The sequence below is a fragment of the Lactuca sativa genome, chromosome 4, assembly GCF_002870075.4.
Source record: "Lactuca sativa cultivar Salinas chromosome 4, Lsat_Salinas_v11, whole genome shotgun sequence".
Lineage (NCBI taxonomy): Eukaryota > Viridiplantae > Streptophyta > Magnoliopsida > Asterales > Asteraceae > Lactuca > Lactuca sativa.
The window spans coordinates 338,801,411-338,822,059 of record NC_056626.2 but is presented as its reverse complement, the minus strand read 5'-3'; the positions used below and the strand labels follow the sequence as shown (position 1 = coordinate 338,822,059).

Genomic DNA, 20,649 nt, shown 5'->3' with positions numbered 1-20,649 from the left:
ACATGAAATGAAAGATTATTTTGATAGTGTTGGTGGATATGATGATGTGGAAGGTGCAAGACAAACTCCACCGGATGATATGGATGAGGAAGCTTGGAATAACATGATCGATCTTCTTTTTTTGGATGAGGGTTATAAGAAGCAGTGCAAAGAAGGTAAAGAAAGCAGGTCCAAACTTCAAATTACGAGTTCTCATGGAAGTAGAACATATGCAAACATACGACATGAGGAGGTAACTCAATTTATTTGTATTTTATAAAAAGTTTATTAACATTTATGTAAATATATTAATTGTTTTTGGCTTATTATAGAGAGAAAGTGGAGAAGACCCGCAACATATCAACGGCTGGAGACAGATGTGATTTAAAGAAAGTCGGGGATGGTGTACACCACAAGCAGAAGTAGTTTGGGTAAGTAATAAAAAAAGTTAATAAGTTGTTTGATAAATATGTTATTATTATTTTAGTTAGTTTAAGGTATAATATTATTATTTTAGTGTATAAATTTAGTTATTTTTTTAATTAATATACTTTTATTGTTTTCTTTATCTTAGGAAAACATTCAACGAGAGAAGATGGTGACGCAATCACAACTCGGGGAGAACGAAAAGTTAAATGAAGAACAATGCCTCGCTCGTGCCCTCGGTGAGAGACGTGGGCATATTCACGGAATTGGAAGGAAACCAAGCATCAACAATAATTTATTTCCAAATGAACATACCAAGCGTTCCAAAGCTTCCACATCCCAATCTTCAGATAATCCCCAAGTTGCTGTATTATCCCAACAAATTCATTTCATGCAGCAACAAATGCAACAAATGAACCAAATGTTTAATAACACTTTCACGTCTTTCATTCCAAACTTCCAACCACAACCAAAGCCACAATTCCAGTTTAATCCCAATATGGTTCCACAAAATAACCCCGAAACATCAAATGAACTCGCGGAGGATGATGATGATGATGTTGGTGATGGTGGTGATGATGATGATGATGATCATGATGATGATGATGATGAGGAGGAGGAGAACTAGAATGGTAATGACAACAATGTTTGTTAAAAACTTGCTTTTTTTTTTTGTTATTTTGTTTGATGATGTTGATGATGATGAGTAGGAGGAAAACTAGAACGGTAATGAGAACAATGTTTGTTAAAAACTTGTTTTTTTTTGTTATTTTGTTATGTAGTAGAATTTGAATGGTATGTTATGTTTATTAAGTGCTTTTGGATTTTAATCATATGTTATCTTATGTTTATGTTATTATGAAAATATCCCTTGTGGATTTGTTTTAAATGGTATATATAACAAAACTAGTGGATGATATATAAAGAAAATGGCTATAGAGACGACATGTCGTCAGTATAGCTTTCCAACTGTAAAAACGGTTTTCATTTTTCAAAACGACAAGTCGTCTCTATAGCTCTAACTTATCCAAATGACATATCGTCTCTATAGCGTCACACTTTTACCGACGACAAGTCTTCTCTATAGCTCTCACTTATCCAAACTACATATCGTCTCTATAGCGTCACACTTTTACCAACGACAAGTCGTCTCTATAGGGTGCGAATAAAACTTTTTCTAATTTCCTCGAAAATCAATCCCGACGACCCTTTCCAGACGACTTGTCGTCTGGACAGAGTATGCTATACCAACGACATTTTCAACTTTTAGCGACGGACCTATACCGACGACTTTTTACAGACCAAATGTTGTCTCTATAGGCTTTACCGACGACAAGTCGTCTGGACAGAGCTCAAAATTGTCGTTTGCATAGAATACGATCCTTGTAGTGAAAGCATCGATATGAAGAATAGAAAGTAAGATGCTATAACACCCAAAATTTTAAGTGTAATTTTTATTTTTAGAATGACCATACATTATAAAAATGAACCTCCCATTTAAACATGAGACAACCTCGTTGTATTCAAATAACACCAATAAGAGCTCCTAAACTAAACATAGCAAGAAAAAACGATTCCATACGTGTAAAATGGACAAAATAATCAGACCAAAGATGAAAGTCTAGAAATTAGAGCACCATCGGATGAAAATTTTATGATGATTAAACACAACAACAAAGCTCCAAAAAATAGAAACCTCTACAAAGAACTAGGCCATGATTTCTAAAAGTAATCGAGTATATAAGTTCCACAAAATTGACGTCTTTTATGGCCATGATTTCTATGACAAAAATACACCTAATGCTAAAAAATATACAAAAATAACTAACGTGACTTTAAATAGTCATATCCAACTAAACTAATCATTAAAAATAACAAGTACTAAAAATAGAGTTAACAAAAAAATATTTTTTTTTCTTCGGCAATTATCATTTGTAAGGTGAGTTTTTATCCCGCCCATTCTATCCAACCATAAGATCTGACAATTTTTGTCCAATTTTTTAATACAAATATCGTAAGATAGCTAGGATTATGGTTTAAATTTCTAAAAATGTCACATATTCCTTTTAAACATGCTAAAGGAGGAAGCAAGATCAAGTTGACATATTTTCTTTTCATACTCTTCATTTTTAACTTGTTGTATAACATCCCAGTCTGCATATATCATTGCTTGAGGTTTGATCCTCCAGCTGAAACCAAGCCAACCCACAATCTGAATCAGTATTTGGCCAAATAGAAAGCTATGTTCATTCAGAAAGTAGATCAAACACAACTTTGGAATGCTTAATCATTTTATATGAACATAACTAAAATCTTGTGTTACTTACCAAGATTGCAAAGACATTTAAATATCATAATAATAGTTAATCTGAAGAAAGGTATGCCAACCTGCAACTTTTTTCCCCAATAAGAACTTATTTATTATTCATTCAAATAAAAATGACTTTTAATTTACTAAGACATTTCATCAAACAATTAATCTATAAACATAAAAACTAAAAGTTATACTTGAAAAAAAGATTTTTGTTCAAATCTTTAGCATATAGGCATGTGTTATCTACTAAGAGACCCCAAAAACATATGTAGAAAAAAACTTCTATGAGGACTTGGTATGTAAGATACGTGAGACAGAGAAGAGAAGAGAACCTTGTTAATCTCGAATTTTGATGGGCAACATTAGAAGCTCATCAAGTTCTACAAAATTGCTTGAGTTCTTCCTTATCTAAAAAATATGAGAAATATATGCAGTTACATAGTAACATGACTCACAATCCAACAAACTTGAAGGCATTTTAAGACTTTGTAGAATCAAGATATCAAATTTCCATTACTTGCACATGTCATATTTGAAATCGATGTCATTTTTGATCAGGTTTATAGTTAAAAACAAAGTTAGAAGAAGAAGAATGATACCCTACTAAGCTTGAATCAAGAATCGAGAATGATTAGTCATTGAGGAATATATATAATACAGGATGCATATATGAACCGATTGATTACAAAATTGGAGAAGATTAAATGCTAATTTGTCATGGAATATATTGAATTGATAGAGTTGTTACCATAATAATCCAGCGTAAATGATAGTAATACCTCGATTAAGGGATAGATTAATAGAACCAGAAGGTCTTATATCTAGGAATAAATCAAAGGGTGCATGAAAGGATGCCACGTGGCAAAGTAGATAGGTAGAAGAGGGACATGTGGCATATTACGGTTTTGTTTATTAGAGGAGGTATATATTTATATATATATATATATATATATATATATATATATATATATATATATATATATATATACATATATATAAGATCAGAGTATAGAATGATTGATGAACCCAAGAAGTAAATATAATATGTTTGGCTCTGATTAGCTTTCAATGAGTACAAAGAGAATAGACAAGTTTACCCGAATGAGCAAAGCGAAAGTCCTTATCTACTCTAGTACACTTCCCTATTTATAGGAAAGATGAAAGCAAAAAAAAAATACAAAGGGCTATTCTATTAAGCTTCGCAACAAATGTGCCCTTGTAATAAAGTTACAAACTAATGAAACATTAAAATGACATTCGACACATCACAACTAAATTCGACTTCTACAAAATTGTTCCATAATGGTATCTTTAAAATGATAATTGTTTACATCCAATAATATAGTAAAAATAATAAATAGAGTATAATAAGTTAAAAGTTAAGAAACATAACTTTATAAGTAAATGCAAATATATTATTTTAATATTGAAATTTAGTTTATATATGATTACACTTTAGAGTTGATATTTATTTAACCTTATTAACCAACTTATAATTATTATTTGAAAGAAATTGAAAAGTCATGAAAGTTTCAAATGAATGTGGTGAAAAAAAATGCATGGGGGTTTCAAATGAATATGGTGAAATGAAAAATGTTTCCTTTATAAGTATACTAGGCGAATGCCCGCGCATTATGCAGAAAAACCTATATAGTTGAAGTCTTTACAAATATATGCTTTTTTAAAATATAATAATAACGTTGTTAAATTTGATATAATAATTTGTATACTAAGTTAATATATTCTTGATTATTTTGAATTATATGATAATATATACACGTATTATAACTACATAATCTCAGTCATTTAAATGACTTCTACCTGCGAGCTACACCTAAATAAAATTAAATATAACATATGGTTTAGTGTTATTTATAGTTGTTATTGTAAATTAATTTTTTAAAACTTATTTGCTTAATGTTCTAATTTCTATCATTATAATTATTTAAAACATGAAATATTGTTTTTTTATTTTAAAGGTAACAATATAATTATTTATATAGAGTTATTTTTAGCTATTGTTATTGTAAGTTATTTTAAGCTGATTATGTGAAAACTTTTAACGATTATAAAAATATCTTTAAAAAATATTTTAGATAAATTGAGATTACAATTTAGTTTATGCATTTATCACTACAAATTATCAGATATTATTTTAAAATTGAAATTTAATTTATTTATGATCAAACTTTAGGTTTGATATTTATTTAACCTTATTAACCAACTTTTAATTATTATTTGAAAGACACTATAATTTATCACTTTTAACTATTTACAAAATATTTTATGGGTTGTTTAATTTAAACAAAAATTTATATTTAAGTTAACCCTGTAATGTTATATTTAAATTAACAATTTAAGTATTTTATATAAATCAGTCCAAAATTGTATCTTTAAAATGATAATGGTTTACATCCATCAATATACTAAAACTAATAAATTAAGTATAATATGTTGGAACTTAAAAAGCATAACTTTATAAGTGGAAGCAAAAATATTATTTTAATATTGAAATTTAGTTTATATATGATTATAATTTAGGTTTGATATTTATTTAACCTTATTAACTAACTTAAATTTATTATTAGAAAGAAATTGAAAATTTATGGGAGTTTCAAATGAATGTGGTTAACGAAAAATGAATGGGAGTTTCAAATTAATGTGGTGAAACGAAAAGTGTTTTCTTATAAATGTTTCCTTTATATGTAGACTAGCTTTATAAGATAAAGAAGATGATATATATATATATATATATATATATATATATATATATATATATATATATATATATACACACACACACACACACATCATCATCATCATCATCATCATCATCATCATTGCATGTAAATATATTGTATTTACCTTTGTAGTAGAACTTGATAACCCAATTACCGTGTACACTGAGAATGTTCTTAAAAGAAGGATCCCTAAGTGTAGTCATGGAGGGCGTACCATATTGAACCAGACGAGTCTTCATCTCCTTTTTCCATAAAGTGAAGTCGTTGGAACCATTGAACTTCTACAAATCAAACTTAAGAGTTGACATCTTCAATCAAAAGAACACTAACCGCAACTCTAATACCATTTGTTAGTAAGTAATATAGTTAAAAAACGAAACCAAAAGTACACAAGACACAAAATTTATTTGTTTTTCCTTCTCTCTACAATTCAAGACACAAAAAAATGGCTAGTGAACATCCCTATTTATAGACTAGGAATCAAACCTAAAACACTAATGGGCGAAACCCATTAAGCCATAGGCCTATGAAAGGTGTCAACCAATCACTTTCTTGAACCTTCATCCTTGAGATACATCACAAGAGCATCAACAACACACATCACAAGAGCATCAACAACACATGCTTCCCAAATGGCACATCCATTCTCCAAGTGGTGCATCTTAATCATGGAGCATCAAAAGATGCTCCATTCCTTTTTCACATGCTCTATTCCTTTCTCATGTACTCCGTTCCTTTATCAGATGATTTGTTCTTATCTTAGATGATCCATTCCCTTTCATTCTCAGACGCTCCATTAAACTTTAAGTGCTCCATCGAGTTCTAAGTGCTCCATTGAATCAAAATTCTCCATGAGAGTAGCCAAAATGTTCAAGTCACATTTAACAAAACCTCCATGAGGCAAACATGATATCATATCCAGATTCTTTGATACCAATAGTATAACATATAACCATGACTTTTATAGTCGATGAGCCATTCTCCAAAACTCTTGTGCTTTCAAGAAAGTTTGTATCAAAATATTTTACTTTATAAAATAACATTATAATTTTATCTTTTAAAATGTTGTGTCGGGTGGATACGTATACATGTCTATTACTTACATGCTAAACACTAGTGATAACCGTTTAGTCATTTTTACAACTTTCTAAAGAATCGTCAAATAATAATGGTTTACATATTTTTACGACAACCTAAAAAAAGTGTATGTGGGTCGTGTTGAGCACGACCTTTACATTTTTACTAGTATATACATAAAATAAGGATACATAACTAAACTAGTCATAAAAAGACATGTTGGTTATGACATGTGAAACCTCAACGACATTCTAATACTAATATATACAAAACATTAGGAGCATATAAGATAATTTATGCTAGACACATCAAAGAATAAAGAACTATTCTCCGAATTTCACTATCACAAAAAAATACTTGTTCTTCATATTGTAGCTTTCTGATGTCTTCATTATGATTCAGACTTCACTGAAATATGTATGTCTTACATTGATGACGGTATAATTGATTTTTAAAATAAAAAGTAATGATTTAAATTTTTATTGCTTCGAATGGACCTTCATAAAAATCCAAGTCAAATGGACTCACTTGCATCCTTTCTATAATAGTTAAAATAGAAGGATAAGACATTGACGTACACATAAAAGAAGAAAATATTATACAATTGTTAAGCTACACTATAAGAATAACAAGTATTAGCAGCGACCCCTTTACGAACGACAACTACGTTTAGCGGTATAGGCAGTCGAACATTTTCAAATGCCAGAGTTTTAAAGCATTCGGCGTCAAACAAAGAAGTCTGTGCAAAACAACAAGTTGTAAATAGAGGAGGATTGTACTCGTATAGCAATGTCCGTTTCAAAGAAGCTATGATATATTCAACTATTTACTTAAAGTATAATTAATCTAATTTTTAATGTTAAATAGGATATCACTCGAATCAAAGCATTTTGTAAGGCTAATACTAAACGCCAAGGGGTATTTAGTAGTCATGCAGTCGACCAACAATAATTTGTATTTTCATATAAGTGTTTATATCGTCAACGAATATTTAGTAATCTAATTTATATAGTGTTTATTATCTTTTGAATATACAGATGGTTTTACTCTAAGACATCAATCAACAAACCCAAGCTTCTTCTGAAGCAAGCGGTCAAGCATCAAGTGATATAAAAAATTGTTTTGAATGAGTATTGGGTGTTTGATGGGGACATATCAGAGGCATTGGACGTAAACCTTAAGTTGAAAAGTATAATTCTATAATGGAAAAATGAAAAGAAAAAAAAGTATGATGCTATAATGATATGTTGGTAATTGTTTGTTTAGTATATAGTACAATGCTATAATGGAAAGTAAATGCTATAATGATATGTTGGTATTTTGTATTTTGGTAATTTTTGGAAAGTGCAAAGCTATAAAAGAAAAATGAAAAAAAAGTTGGATACTATAATTGTTGGATTAGGTGTCTAAGCCAATAACAATAATTGGTATGTAGTTGAATTGATAGTAGCAATGTCCTTTTGGGTTGCCTTCAAACCTGGCAATTGAATATGATTATTGTTGGAGAGAGAAGAATGATTTATTAATTTATTATTTGGTTACTAAATTAATTTACTAATGTATTATGGATATAATATATTAATTAAAATCATATTGTTTAATTAATATTTAATCAGAAATTAATTTGGAATTAATTTTGGGATTAAAGGAATTAATTGAAACTGCATGGACTAAAGGTGAAAATGTTCAAAAGTTGAGCATTGAGCATTCTAGAACCTCTTTTAGAGGGATGGAACGAAATCTAGAGTGCCCTAGGGTTTCCTTGGGCTCTAAGGGTGCCTTGGAAGCCTTAGGGAGGAAGTTGAGCGATTAGAGTTATCTAAGATACATCTGCCTTATCCTAAACCTTCCTTATCACCTATATAAACCCCTATACGGTTGGATTTCATGGAAGGGCACTCCAAGAGAGGCTAGGGACAGATTTTCCACTTCCCTTCTCTCTTCATAGCAATCCTTGGTTGCTAGGTTTGTTTGTGAGTCATTAGAGGTGCGACACTTGTGGCGTTTGCAACCAAAGTTCAAGATCTCCAAGGATTTGATTGTTATTACAATATAACAAAAAATGTATGTATCCAACTCTAATTATACGTTAATTTCGAAAATTACATGCGCCTCCTAGGGTTTCTAATTTTTGTGTTCAATGCTTGTATGTTTAATAGTGAAAACATAGTTCCTCAAATTAGGGTTACATACACACATAGGATTGTTTGTTTTGTATAAGACCCATCAGTGGTATCAGAGTGTATGTTTTTTGTTTTCAATTAGATTTGGTACAATTGATTGAACTAGACAAAATTAGCGTTTATAGCTATTAAACCCTAATGCCTTTAAATTTTCGCAAATTAGGGTTTAAGAACCCTATTTTTCGAAAATCCCTAAGGGTTTTCAAACCCTTTCCCTTGGCCACCTTGGAGTCGAAACCTAGGGTTTGCTAACCCTAGGGTTTTTTGATTTTGTGGCAAGGTTGAAAGCATTGCCATCCACTCCAAGTAGAAGATTTCGAGATCTAATGAATAAGTTAGCAGGTTGTTATTTTTGGTAATTATCTTTTAAATTGTTTAATTAGATAATTAAAGATATCCCTACCTAAATTTCGAAATCCATGGATAAAGTATTAAATTAAGTTAATATGTTTAATTTAAATTGGTAATCCTTATTTGATTTAATAATTTAACTAATCCGTTAATTTATGAATAATTATTAAATCAAAGGTTTTTTAAATTTTAAGATTTTAAATTAAATGGCTTTAATTTTTGAAAATTTTAAAATTAAAAAAAAAACCCTAATATTTTAAAAGTTTATAATACACCCTTATACTATATAAAATTAAAAGTCTAATATATTATATATGTATAAGTAAAGAGCCAGTCTTACCGTTAGTAGGCCTCATTCACGAAGCTGGTCTATAAGGGGTGTAAAAGGAAATTGCCTATAAAATAGCGATTGAATGGGTATCCACTCTTACCCACCGAAATCTTGAATAGTGGAGGGTCGTTAGTCGAACGAGTAGGATATGACACAGCCTTCCATTATAAGTATAATGAAAAACAAAGTAACTAAACACTTTTATAAATTCCCAAATCTTAGTTACTTTAGAAAAAATGTGGAGTTGGTGCTAATCCATGAAATTGCACATTGCACCCTTATTGGTCGATTAGTGGAGCGTGTCTGGTTAACCGCCACACTAATGTGGGACCAATGAAGGATGGCAATGGGTAGCTTGATGTTTTTCATAGATCAATGGAGCGTGTGTGGTTAACCGACACATTGATTAGGTGATTCGTAAGATCGAGAGTACCGAGCTAATTTGCATGGTTATCCACACCTTGTTTGTGATCCTCGACATCCCAGTCACAAATGAAGGGCACAATCGAGATTTACACATGACATTGAAAAGTTCAATGAATCTCAAAAGATCTAGGAATTTCAATTCATTTAAAACTTAAATTTCCTTTTCTTTTTTCGTGGTGGAAATTGGTAAATCGTCATTTACCTACCTTCAAATGTTCTGCAATTTGGATTACGGCAACGCTCTTCCAAATTGTAGAACATTGTTTTGGATCCTATCATTAATATCTCATTTGAGTGTTTTATTAAGGACTCAATCAACTGACTTGAATTTTCTTCCGTTTTGTAGATGTCTAATTCTAACTATGGTCTTCCCAAATCCCTTGGAACAAGCTTTTCACATGAAAAATTCAAGCTCACTCAAGCCCTTTTAGAAAGTAAACACGAAGAAGGAAAGTCAGTGTGTGCACACGTCTTAAAGATGAAGTCGTACATTCACAAGTTTAAAATGTTGGGATTCGTTGTCTATAAGAAGCTGGCTGTTGACTGGGTTCTTCAATCGCTTCATGACTCATATAGTGAGTTCGTAAGAGAGTACTATATGATGGACCACGACGTGACCCTCATCGATCTCACCTATTTGCTTTTGCTGCTGAATCAGAAATGATTTGACGCAATGGAGAAGCAAAGTTGATTGGTAGATGTGCCTTCCAAACCTCCATGGACATAGGCAATGGCAACGAAAGGCATGCCATGGTCAAAAAGTTTGACCATAAGAGAAAGGAAAAGTCTGAGGTAGTTCCATGTGCTATTCCAAAAGAGTAAACTTGCTTTTATTGCCAAGAGAAGGGAAATTGGAGACGAAGATGACCTTACTACTAAGAGATCTAAGAGATGGGAGAGTCAAGACATATGACTCTACTTCAGGTAAGAAATCCATTAACTAACTCTATAAGTTCCTATTTTTTATTCTTAATACATTATGTTATAAGATTACGTTTTTTGATGTTTTTTATAATCGAAGAAAAGAGAGGAAGCTTAAAGGAAGAAGTGAGTTGAGTCTGATTGCAAAGAAATGTATTTTGATCGCATGATTCGATGATCGGATTTTTGGAGCTGCCACTTTTACAGTTATGATAGATTGATTAGGAATATGTAATAGCGTAGTTTTCATTTGAATTGCATTGTAAGGACAAGTTTTTCCGCACCATTTATAAATAAAATAAAATTTTGTTTTTGTCTTATTTATTTATTTCCATGCAATGACATGTATGAAAAATTGACATTTGTGTATTTCTAGTTTTAGCAATGTTGAAAGGATGTATTCTTAGTTATGTTATTTGTGGAAATGTCAAGAATTTACCAAATAAGGAAAGATTCTTGTCGCCCGAGTTTCAATTGGACAAAAACTTGGAATCATACAAATTGTATTGTATGATGAACAAGAACCTTCATATTTGGAAAATTAAGACTAATTCCTTGACAAAGAGTCAAGTGAAGGACTAGGAGAACTAGTACATAATGTTGTGTACTATTCTAGTCCACCACAAAGAACAATAAGATTATTTGTCATGATTTACTAAAAGTCTAGTAAATGAGGTTATGCTTACAAGATTAAGTGTAATTCTGAATCATTGAAAAGTTTCAATGTATGGCAGAACGAATAAGAAAAATCAATTAGGCAGAAAGATAAAAGTTTTTCCAATGTAAGAAGGGAGAGTACTTTTGTATCGTGTTTTATGACCGTCTTGTTGATTATGAAACCATATCACAATTAATCCTCTAAGGACATCTTAGTGAACTAGTATAGCTAAGAAGAGGAATCAGAAATTGTTGAAATGCTTGAATCAAAAGGATGAGTCATACTTCGTTCCAAAATCAAGTCTTAGAGTCATACTCCAAGATTGGGATTTAGTGACACATCTTAAGAACTTCTAACACACTCTTCAAATGTGAAGTAGAAAATTGTTTTTCTTACTCTTATACGTTTGACATTGGTAAATTGTGATGTCTTGGATAAGACAAAGACCAAATAATACCAATTGTGTGTAGTGTTTGTCTTGATAAGAATCCACACTAACTATTAAATATTTTGTTTGTCAAGAAATGTTTATTGAAAGGAGAATCTTATATGTCAAGAGGTCAGTGGGAGTCTAAATGATCTTGAAAAGTTTCAAGAACTAATCAAGAGTAAACCTATTATTAAACACTAGCGCACGACTTGTGGTTTGTAACCTATCGTCTTGACATATACTTGTTTATGAGCCATTCCAGTTTAGTAAACTATGCATACAAGTTCTACGAGTTCTCAATAGACTGCAGAAAGGCAAGCACCTTGTTCAATGAAAGAACATTGACAAGTATAGGTGAACTGCTAAATAACTTGGAAGCAATGGCGGGACCCTTGATGGTAATAAATCAAGTATGAACAAGTTTTGTCCATATGAGTTTGGATGTGTCATGAACATTATCTTACGATGTTGGTTATGACAAATTCACATGGATTGGAACACATACGGCATAAAATCTAAGTGTCATAAGGTTTGTCTCCTTCATGAAAATGATTGTCAGGAAATGCTTTCTCTAAGAGAGATTTTAAGGAGATAGCGATTATGTAAATTGCATTCTCACATTCGATTATGATTACGTCATCCCACTTCATAGTTCGAATTGTGAGATTTAGCGATTATTCTGAACATTTGGGACTTAGTAATATAACTTCTGATTTAGTTGAGACACAGATGTCGGATATCTAAGAAAAGGTGTATGAGTTTGAGAAGCTTAGATAAAGGCTTATCGATGCATATCGTATTAGAAAAGATGAATTTTGGAAGTCAATAAGTATTGTTTTCTAGAAGTTTATATAATTTCTGAATACGTGTCAAAGCTAGTAGTAGCATAAATTTTATGCTAGAATGGATATAATCATCATGATGGTGGGAGCATGATTATTATTTTAAGTGTTGCAAGTTGCCAATATTAATTATAGAAATCAAAAGTTTCACTTTGCAAAGTTGCATTGGTTGAAAAAGTTTTTTTACTATAATTAAGGGAGAGAATGTTATACGTCGTTTCAAATCTAAAAGCTTAGATCGAGAAATTTTAATCAAATTTTGTCAAGGAAATATTAGCTGCATTCTCGAAATTCGATTATAATTACAACATCCCTATTCATAGTTCAAATTATAGGAACGTGGCAAATAGAAATATTATGGAAAAGGGCTGATAAAGTATCATGCTTTTATGTAAGACATTATGAATCGTGTCCCATACGCTTCTCGTATACGATTGATTGCATATGCTATAATATTTGACCGTTCTAAAATTTTCCAAATGTCTAGGGCATTATGAGGGAAAAAGGGACTAGAATTGGATTTGACTAAAATAATTAAACAATTGTCAAGGACAATCTAAGGTTCGCCAAAGATAGGTCGCTTGCGAGCAGCTGGAAGTATAGTAATGGATGGACCATATTGACATTATTAAGAATTTATGTCTAGATTAGAAGCTTTTATGCAAGAAGGATGTTCAAAGAAATGTACTTTGAATGTGAGACTTCACATCTATGGGATTGTCGTGTAACAATCTCCAATAGAGCACTTTGTAATTTCATTGACCGAGTCTTGGTGACTTTTGTGCCGTGACATTACGAAAGGACTCTTGCATAAAAATGTTAGAATCTAACATATTCTAGTAGTGGCGAGAATTTTTTATTCTTATACTAATGATTAGGATTAGGAATTGTGAAATGAGCAGCATTGGAAATGTGTTCATTTGATCTATTTCACGAAGTAAGGACCATTGGTAAACATAGTGTACATGCTTGGTGTATGGGACAACTATTGTTACAATTCAATTAAGAAGTTGATTACCCGAAACAACAAATAATGACTAATCAATATGGTGATTAGATAAAAAAAAATGTTTTATTTATACTTAAAGGTTTAGGGTCATGTAATATTAGTATTATTCTTATGTTTCACTTTACATGTTTTGACTTCCCGAATAATAAGATTATTCAAATCCTCCATAGTCTCTTATACTTTGGAAGTAGGCATGAATGAAGACTGTCATGAATCTGTCTGCAGATTGTCTGAAGTGTTTAGACATAGCACAAGTTTGCTCCAGATTTCATGAGTGCTGATAGAAGATTAGAGTATTACATTAAACTCACGCTCACTTGGTTTGCTTCAGGGCTTTTATCACGAGTGATTGGTGAGACGATAATATCTTATATTTTTTAAACCAAGACGTATGAGTTGTATTCTGCAAGTCGGTTGCACATTGATAATATGTAAACGGACTAGTAACTTGGTGTTATAAAACATATTGTTGTGTGTGATTTGATGAGTAGATAAAAGCGAGCATCGGAGTCATAGTTTATCCGTTCCTTTTACCCAAAGTGTATAAAAGCGATATTTGTAGGCCCCTCGATGATTTAGTGATGACACCCTAAGCGCTTGGCTAAGCCGGGACTAAGTTGATGTGTTCAATTGTAGTCTGTTGTCAGTCGTCATAAATAGGAAATCAGGAAACAACACATAGACAGAGAGAATGATTAAAATCCATGTCTCAGTCTATACGATATCTAGAATGGAGGAATATATGATCCCTTATCTTAAGGACACGTCACTAATAAGATCAGAGTTCGACAACGACTTTTGGTAGCTAAAATTTGCTAGTCAATTTTGAAGTTATACTTACAACTATAGTTATTAGACTTATCCAAGTGGTAGACTGTTGGATTAGGAGTCTAGGCCCATAACTATAACTGGTATGTAGTTGATTTGATAGTAGCAATGTCCTTTTGGGTTGCCTTCAAACATGGCAATTGAATAGGATTATTGTTGGAGAGAGAATAATAATTTATTAATTTATTACTTGGTTAATAAATTAATTTATTAATGTATTATGGATATAACATATTAATTAAAAATCATATTGTTTAATTAATATTTAATCAAAAATTAATTTGGAATTAATTTTAGGATTAAAGGAATTAATTGAAACCGCAGGGACTGAATTTGACAATGTTCAAAAGTTCAGCATTGAGAATTCTAGAACCTCCCTTATAGGGATGGAACTAAATCTAGAGTGGCTTAGGGTTTCTTTGGGCTCTAAGGGTGCCTTGGAAGCCTTAAGGAGGAAGTTGAGGGATTAGGATTATCTAAGATACACCTGCCTTATCCTAAACCTTCCTAATCACCTATATAAACCCCTATAGGGTTGGATTTCGTGGAAGGGTACTCCAAGAGAGGCTAGGGCCAAATTTTCCACTTCCGTTCTCTCTCCATAGTAATGCTTGGTTGCTAGGTTTGTTTGTGAGTCATTAGAGGCGCGACACTTGTGGCGCTTGCTACCAAAGTTTTTGATTGTTATTACAATATAACAATAAAGCTATGTATCCTAACCCTAATTATATGTTAATTTCGAAAACTACATGTGCCTCCTAGGGTTTCAAGTTTTTGTGTTCAATTCTTGTATGTCTAATAGTGAAAACATAGATCCTCAAATTAGGGTTGCATGCACACATAGGATTGTTTGTTTTGTATGAAACCCATCAATAATGATATGTTAGTAATTGTTTCTATAGTACATAGTACAATGCTATAATGGAAAGTAGGATTTTATAATGATATGTTGGTTATGCTTTGATATGTTGGTATTTTATATTTTGATAATTTTTGGAATGTACAATGCTATAATGGAAAAATGAAAAAAAAAACTACAAACTTATAATGTATATGCAATATTTTGTATCGTCTAGTTTGGTTATAGTTTGATACGTTGATACTTTATAGTTTGGTAATTTTTTTGGAAAGTACGATGTTAAAATGGAAAAATGAAAAAAAAAAAGGTATAATGATATAATGTATATGGAATATTGTGTATGATGTATGTTGAAGTGTATTTGGAATGTAAAATGCTATAATGATATGTTGGTTATGGTTTGATATGTTAGTATTTTGTATTTTTGTAATTCTTGGAAAGTATAATGCAATAATGGAAAAATGAAAAAAAAATGTACAACGTTATAATGTATATGCAATACTCTGTATCCTATAATTGGTTATAGTTTGGTATGTTGGTGTTTTTTTTAGTTTGGTAATTTTTTGGAAAATACAATGCTATAATGAAAAAAAATACAATGCTATAATGTATATGCAATATTGTGTATGTTGCATGTTTAATGTATTTGGAAAGTAGATTGATATAATGATATGTTGGTTATAGTTTGATATGTTCGTATTTTGTATTTTGGTAATTTTGGAAAGTAAAATGCTATTATGATATGTTGGTAATATATTTTGTTTTCTTTGTCGTTGGAAACGTTGCAAACAATGTTAAAAGACTCGGCATGTTGTGCGACACTGGAAGAATGGTTTTGCTTATTGTCGTCATGAAATAAAAACAAAGGAAATGTGGAGAGTGATAAGGACGAGTAGCTACTTTTTTAGGATTTATGAAATATTTTGTTTAAGTTAGTATTTCAGATATATGACACTATGTATGGATGAATATTTTGGAACCAATGTCTATGTATTAATATTTTGGGTTAGATATAGTATTAAGTGTGGATAATGGTTCGAACTATTTTTCTGCAAAATTAAGTTTCCTGTAAGTTCTTGTGCATGTTATATTGTTTTTTTTTATAATTTTAATGTTAAATAAATAAATAAAAGAAAATATTTTAGCGGCGACTACAAGCATTAGCGGCGACATAACGTTTGCGGCGACAGAGAGAGCATATGCAGCGAGGCAACAGCATCTTACATATTTTGTAAGATGTAACACTAGATGGTCTAAGATTTTTGTTAATGTTAAATAATAAAATCACACCAATCTATTATGTTAATGATTAAATATATATTTTATTTTAACAACATCGGATTTTAAAATATTAATTATCGTTCAATTTAATTATCAAATTACCCACTTCTAAATTTCTTTTTCATACAGTATTTACTTTAGAAATTATAATAATACGTCAAAGTTCACCTGAATTATATAAGAAATTTTATTGGTAATCTAGTCAAAATTGTGTGTGCCACATAATCTAATTGTAAAGATTGCAATCTGTCGATAACAACCCTTTACAGGTACACATCCTCCTATTTAAATTACTAAAATAGGAACTATAAAACATGCTCTTCATCGATTGAAACTTCCATTCATCGTAACAAGTCACAAGTCACAACAAACAATATTTCATCTCGGGAAAAAATTGCCACCACTATTCAACTCACCTTTTCCACCATCACGAAGGACGATTGTCCAACGCCTCCGACTGTATTTCATCTTCTTCAGCCTCCGATCATGATGAGTATGCTCCATCAAACAGCGGTATGTTAGATCGTGAGACTTATCATCATACCTGGAATTTTAAAGACTGAAAAATTTTTGGCTTTTTTTTGTGGTTCCTCAATAGAGCTTCGCCCTTTAGGTTTAGGTCGGATTTTCTCATTTATGTTTTTATGAATAGTCGTATCTATAACATTATAGCAGAAAAGTGTATGTGGAATAAAATCTCTTTCTCTTTGGTTCAACAATGGACGTAGCCTTTCGTATGATAGTGTAAACCACTTAAATCCTTGTGTTCTATGTGCTTTGATTTCGTTTCTGATCTCTCATATTTTTCAGATCTGTTTCTGTTTAACATTTTCTACTATACCTAACAACTGGTATCAAAGCTATGAATGAAGACAGGAATGTGAAGATCGATAATTTTGAAGGCCGTTATTTTGGATTCTGGAAGATGCAGGGTGATTACTTATATCAGAAGAAATTACACTTACTGTTATTTGAACAAAAACCTCAGAAGATGGATCTTACAAAATGGAACTTTCTGGACCGACAAGCCCTTGGCGTTGTTAGATTATCACTAGAGAATAATGTCGCTTACAACATCGTCAATGAGAAGACCATGTTTGTATTCATAAAGGTGTTGTCCAATATGTATGAAAAGCCAGCCGCAACAAACAAGGTTTTCTTGATCATACAATTAGTAAACACGAATATAAAGGAAGGAGCATCTGTAACAGACCACATCAACGAGTTCAACTCAATAATATCCAGATTAGGATATGTTGAAATGAAATTCGAAAATGAAGTCGAGCCTTTATTATTATTATATTCGTTGCTGGAAAGTTGGGCTGGAACAATCACAATAGTCAGTAGTTCATCAGGAACTCCTAAACTTACATTGGAAAGTATCAGAGATCTGATTCTTAGCGAAGATGTTCGAAGAAGGAATGTAGGAGAAGGTTCTACCAGTTTACTCAATACGGAAGAGAGGGGCATGAAACAAAACATAGGTGGATAGGGGAAAAAAGATCAAAGTCAAGAAACAGAGGAAAATCAAGAAGCAGAAAAGAAATTGTCTGCTGGAACTGTAATCAAAATAGTAAATTTCATAAAGAAATGTCTTAAACCTCCCGCAGATAATGGCAAGAAGGAGATGAATGTGGATGAAGACTATGACGATGCACTGATTTGTTGTGTAGAAAATTCAGTAGAGACTTGGGTGATGGATTCACCAGCATCGTTTCATGCATGCTACATCAAAGAAATCATGAGATATCTCAAAACATCCAACGGTAATCTTCGTCTAGTAGATGGAAATTTTCTAAAGATCACCGGTATTGGAGATGTGGCTTTGAAAACATCAGTGGGTACTACCAGGATTTTGAAGGATGTGAAATATATTCCCGATCTGAAGAAAATGTTGATCTTCATGGGACAGTTGGATGAAGAGGCATAGGATGTAAAGTTTGGAAAAGGTAACTGGAAGGTTATTAAAGGGAACTTGGTCATTTCTCAAGGAAAGAAGAAGGGAGCTCTATATATGGTGGAGTTGACATTAGGAGAAGCAAATACAACTCTTGCAGATGAGGAGTACACTACTTTATGGAACCAAAGACTTGGACATATGAGTGAGAAGGGAATGAAGATGCTTGCTTCAAAGGGAAGGATCCCACAGCTAATGAATGTGACAGTCTACTTATGTGAACCATGCGTACTCGGTAAACAAAAAAACAATTACTTTCGTGAAGACGAGTCAGCCATTTAAATAAGAGAAGCTTGAGTTGATACATTCTGATGTCTTCATTCCTACATCAGTTTCATCAATAAACGGTTCTCGGTATTATGTTACTTTTACAGATGATGCTACAAGAAATGTATGGGTTTCCTTTCGGAAAATTAAACCTGGTGTTTTCTCTACTCTTAAAAGGTTCAAAGTGATTGTAGAGAATTAGACGAATTTGAAGAAAAAATGTCTGAAGTCAGATAACGGGGGTGAATACAACATCATGGATTTTATAGATTATTATGTAGAACATGGGATCATAATGTTGAAGACTGTGCCATAAACACCTCAGCAAAACATTGTTGTAGTGAGGATGAACAGAGTATTAAATAAGAGAGCTAAGGGAATGAGGTTACATGCAAGGTCTCAAAAAATGTTTTGGGTAAATGCAGTGAGCACAGTTGCTTACCTTATAAATCACGGATCCTCGGTCCCCATTGGATTTAAAATTCCAGAAGAGGAATCTCAGAAAATGGAAGTATCTCTCTCACCTTAAGGTATTTGGTTATAATTCTTATGTTAAGGTTAAAGATGTAGGTAAAAGACAAACTTGAAGCCAAAGCTAAAAGTGTATCTCTATCGGGTACGAGTTGGATGATATGGGTTATAGATGTTGGGATAATCAAACCATAAAAGTGATTAGGAGTAGATAGGTCACTTTTCATGAACATGCCCTATATAAAGATGATTTAACTGCTGCTCCGAGCAAAAGAAAACAAAGTCAGAAGGAGTTGTTCATAGAATTGATTGTTGTTGATGTTTTACTACTTGAAATAGGTGAAGGCTCAGAAAATAGTGAGACTGCTAAAGAGACAGTAAATACTGAAGTTAGTAGGAGTTCTTAAGATAAAGACTTAGAAATTGAAATCCCAAATTACTCAGAATGAAGCCCCAAATCAGACAGGTGTTAAAACTCCTAATCTTAGAAGATCGACCAGAGACCGGAGACCCACTAGCAAATATTCTCCATCAGTTAATTACTTGTTACTGGTAGAGAATGGAGAGTCGGAGTCTTATCCAAAGGTACTGAAACTTAAAGACTCTATAAAATGGAAGAAAGCCATGAAGGATGAGTTTGATTCACTTGACAAGAACCATACCTGGTCCCTGGTCAAATTACCAGAAGGAAATAGAGCTTTGTAAAGGGTTTCCAACAGAAAGAGGAGGTTGACTACAATGAAATCTTCTCACCGGATGTGAAGATGACTACTATTCGACTGGTCTTGAGAATTGTGGCTGCTAAAAATTTACATATGGAACAATTGGATATTAAGACTGCAGTCTTACATGGTGACCTTGAGGAGGATATTTATATGTCCCAACCAGAAGGTGTCCTAGTTAATGGTAAGGAGAATCCGGTGTGTAAAGAAGAAGAGTCAAAATGGACTGAAAAATGCCCCAAGGCAATGATATTTGAAATTCGACAACTTCATGCAGAAAAAATGGGTAGAAGAGATGTGAGACGGACCATTGTTGATATCTGAAGAAGTTCAGGTCCTCTTACATTATTCTTTTCTAATATGTTGTTGATATGTTGGTTGTTGGATCAGATATACTTGAAATCAACAAAATGAAGGAGCAGCTCTCGAGAGAGTTCAAGATGAAGGAAATGGGAGCTTCCCAACAAAATCTTGGGATGAGCATAATCAGAAACAGAGTTACTGGAACTGTGAAGCTTTCATAACATAAGTATATATCAAAAAAAATTCTATTGAAGTTCAACATGACCGATGAAA

At 32.0% G+C, this 20,649-nt stretch overlaps 1 long non-coding RNA gene across 3 annotated transcripts; it reads right to left on the bottom strand.

The window, feature by feature from the left end:
• Positions 1–1,840: 1,840 nt before the first annotated feature.
• On the bottom strand, positions 1,841–6,051 carry LOC122197416 (uncharacterized). Of its 3 annotated transcripts, none has more exons than XR_008231957.1 (2): positions 2,733–6,051; positions 1,841–2,594 (listed from the first exon to the last, which is right to left on the bottom strand). It is a non-coding gene; the product is annotated as an uncharacterized LOC122197416 (long non-coding RNA). The 3 variants fall into 3 exon arrangements; XR_008231958.1 differs by having other exon boundaries at positions 1,841–2,799; positions 3,052–6,051; XR_008231956.1 differs by having other exon boundaries at positions 3,052–6,051.
• Between the last annotated feature and the right edge of the window lie 14,598 nt (positions 6,052–20,649).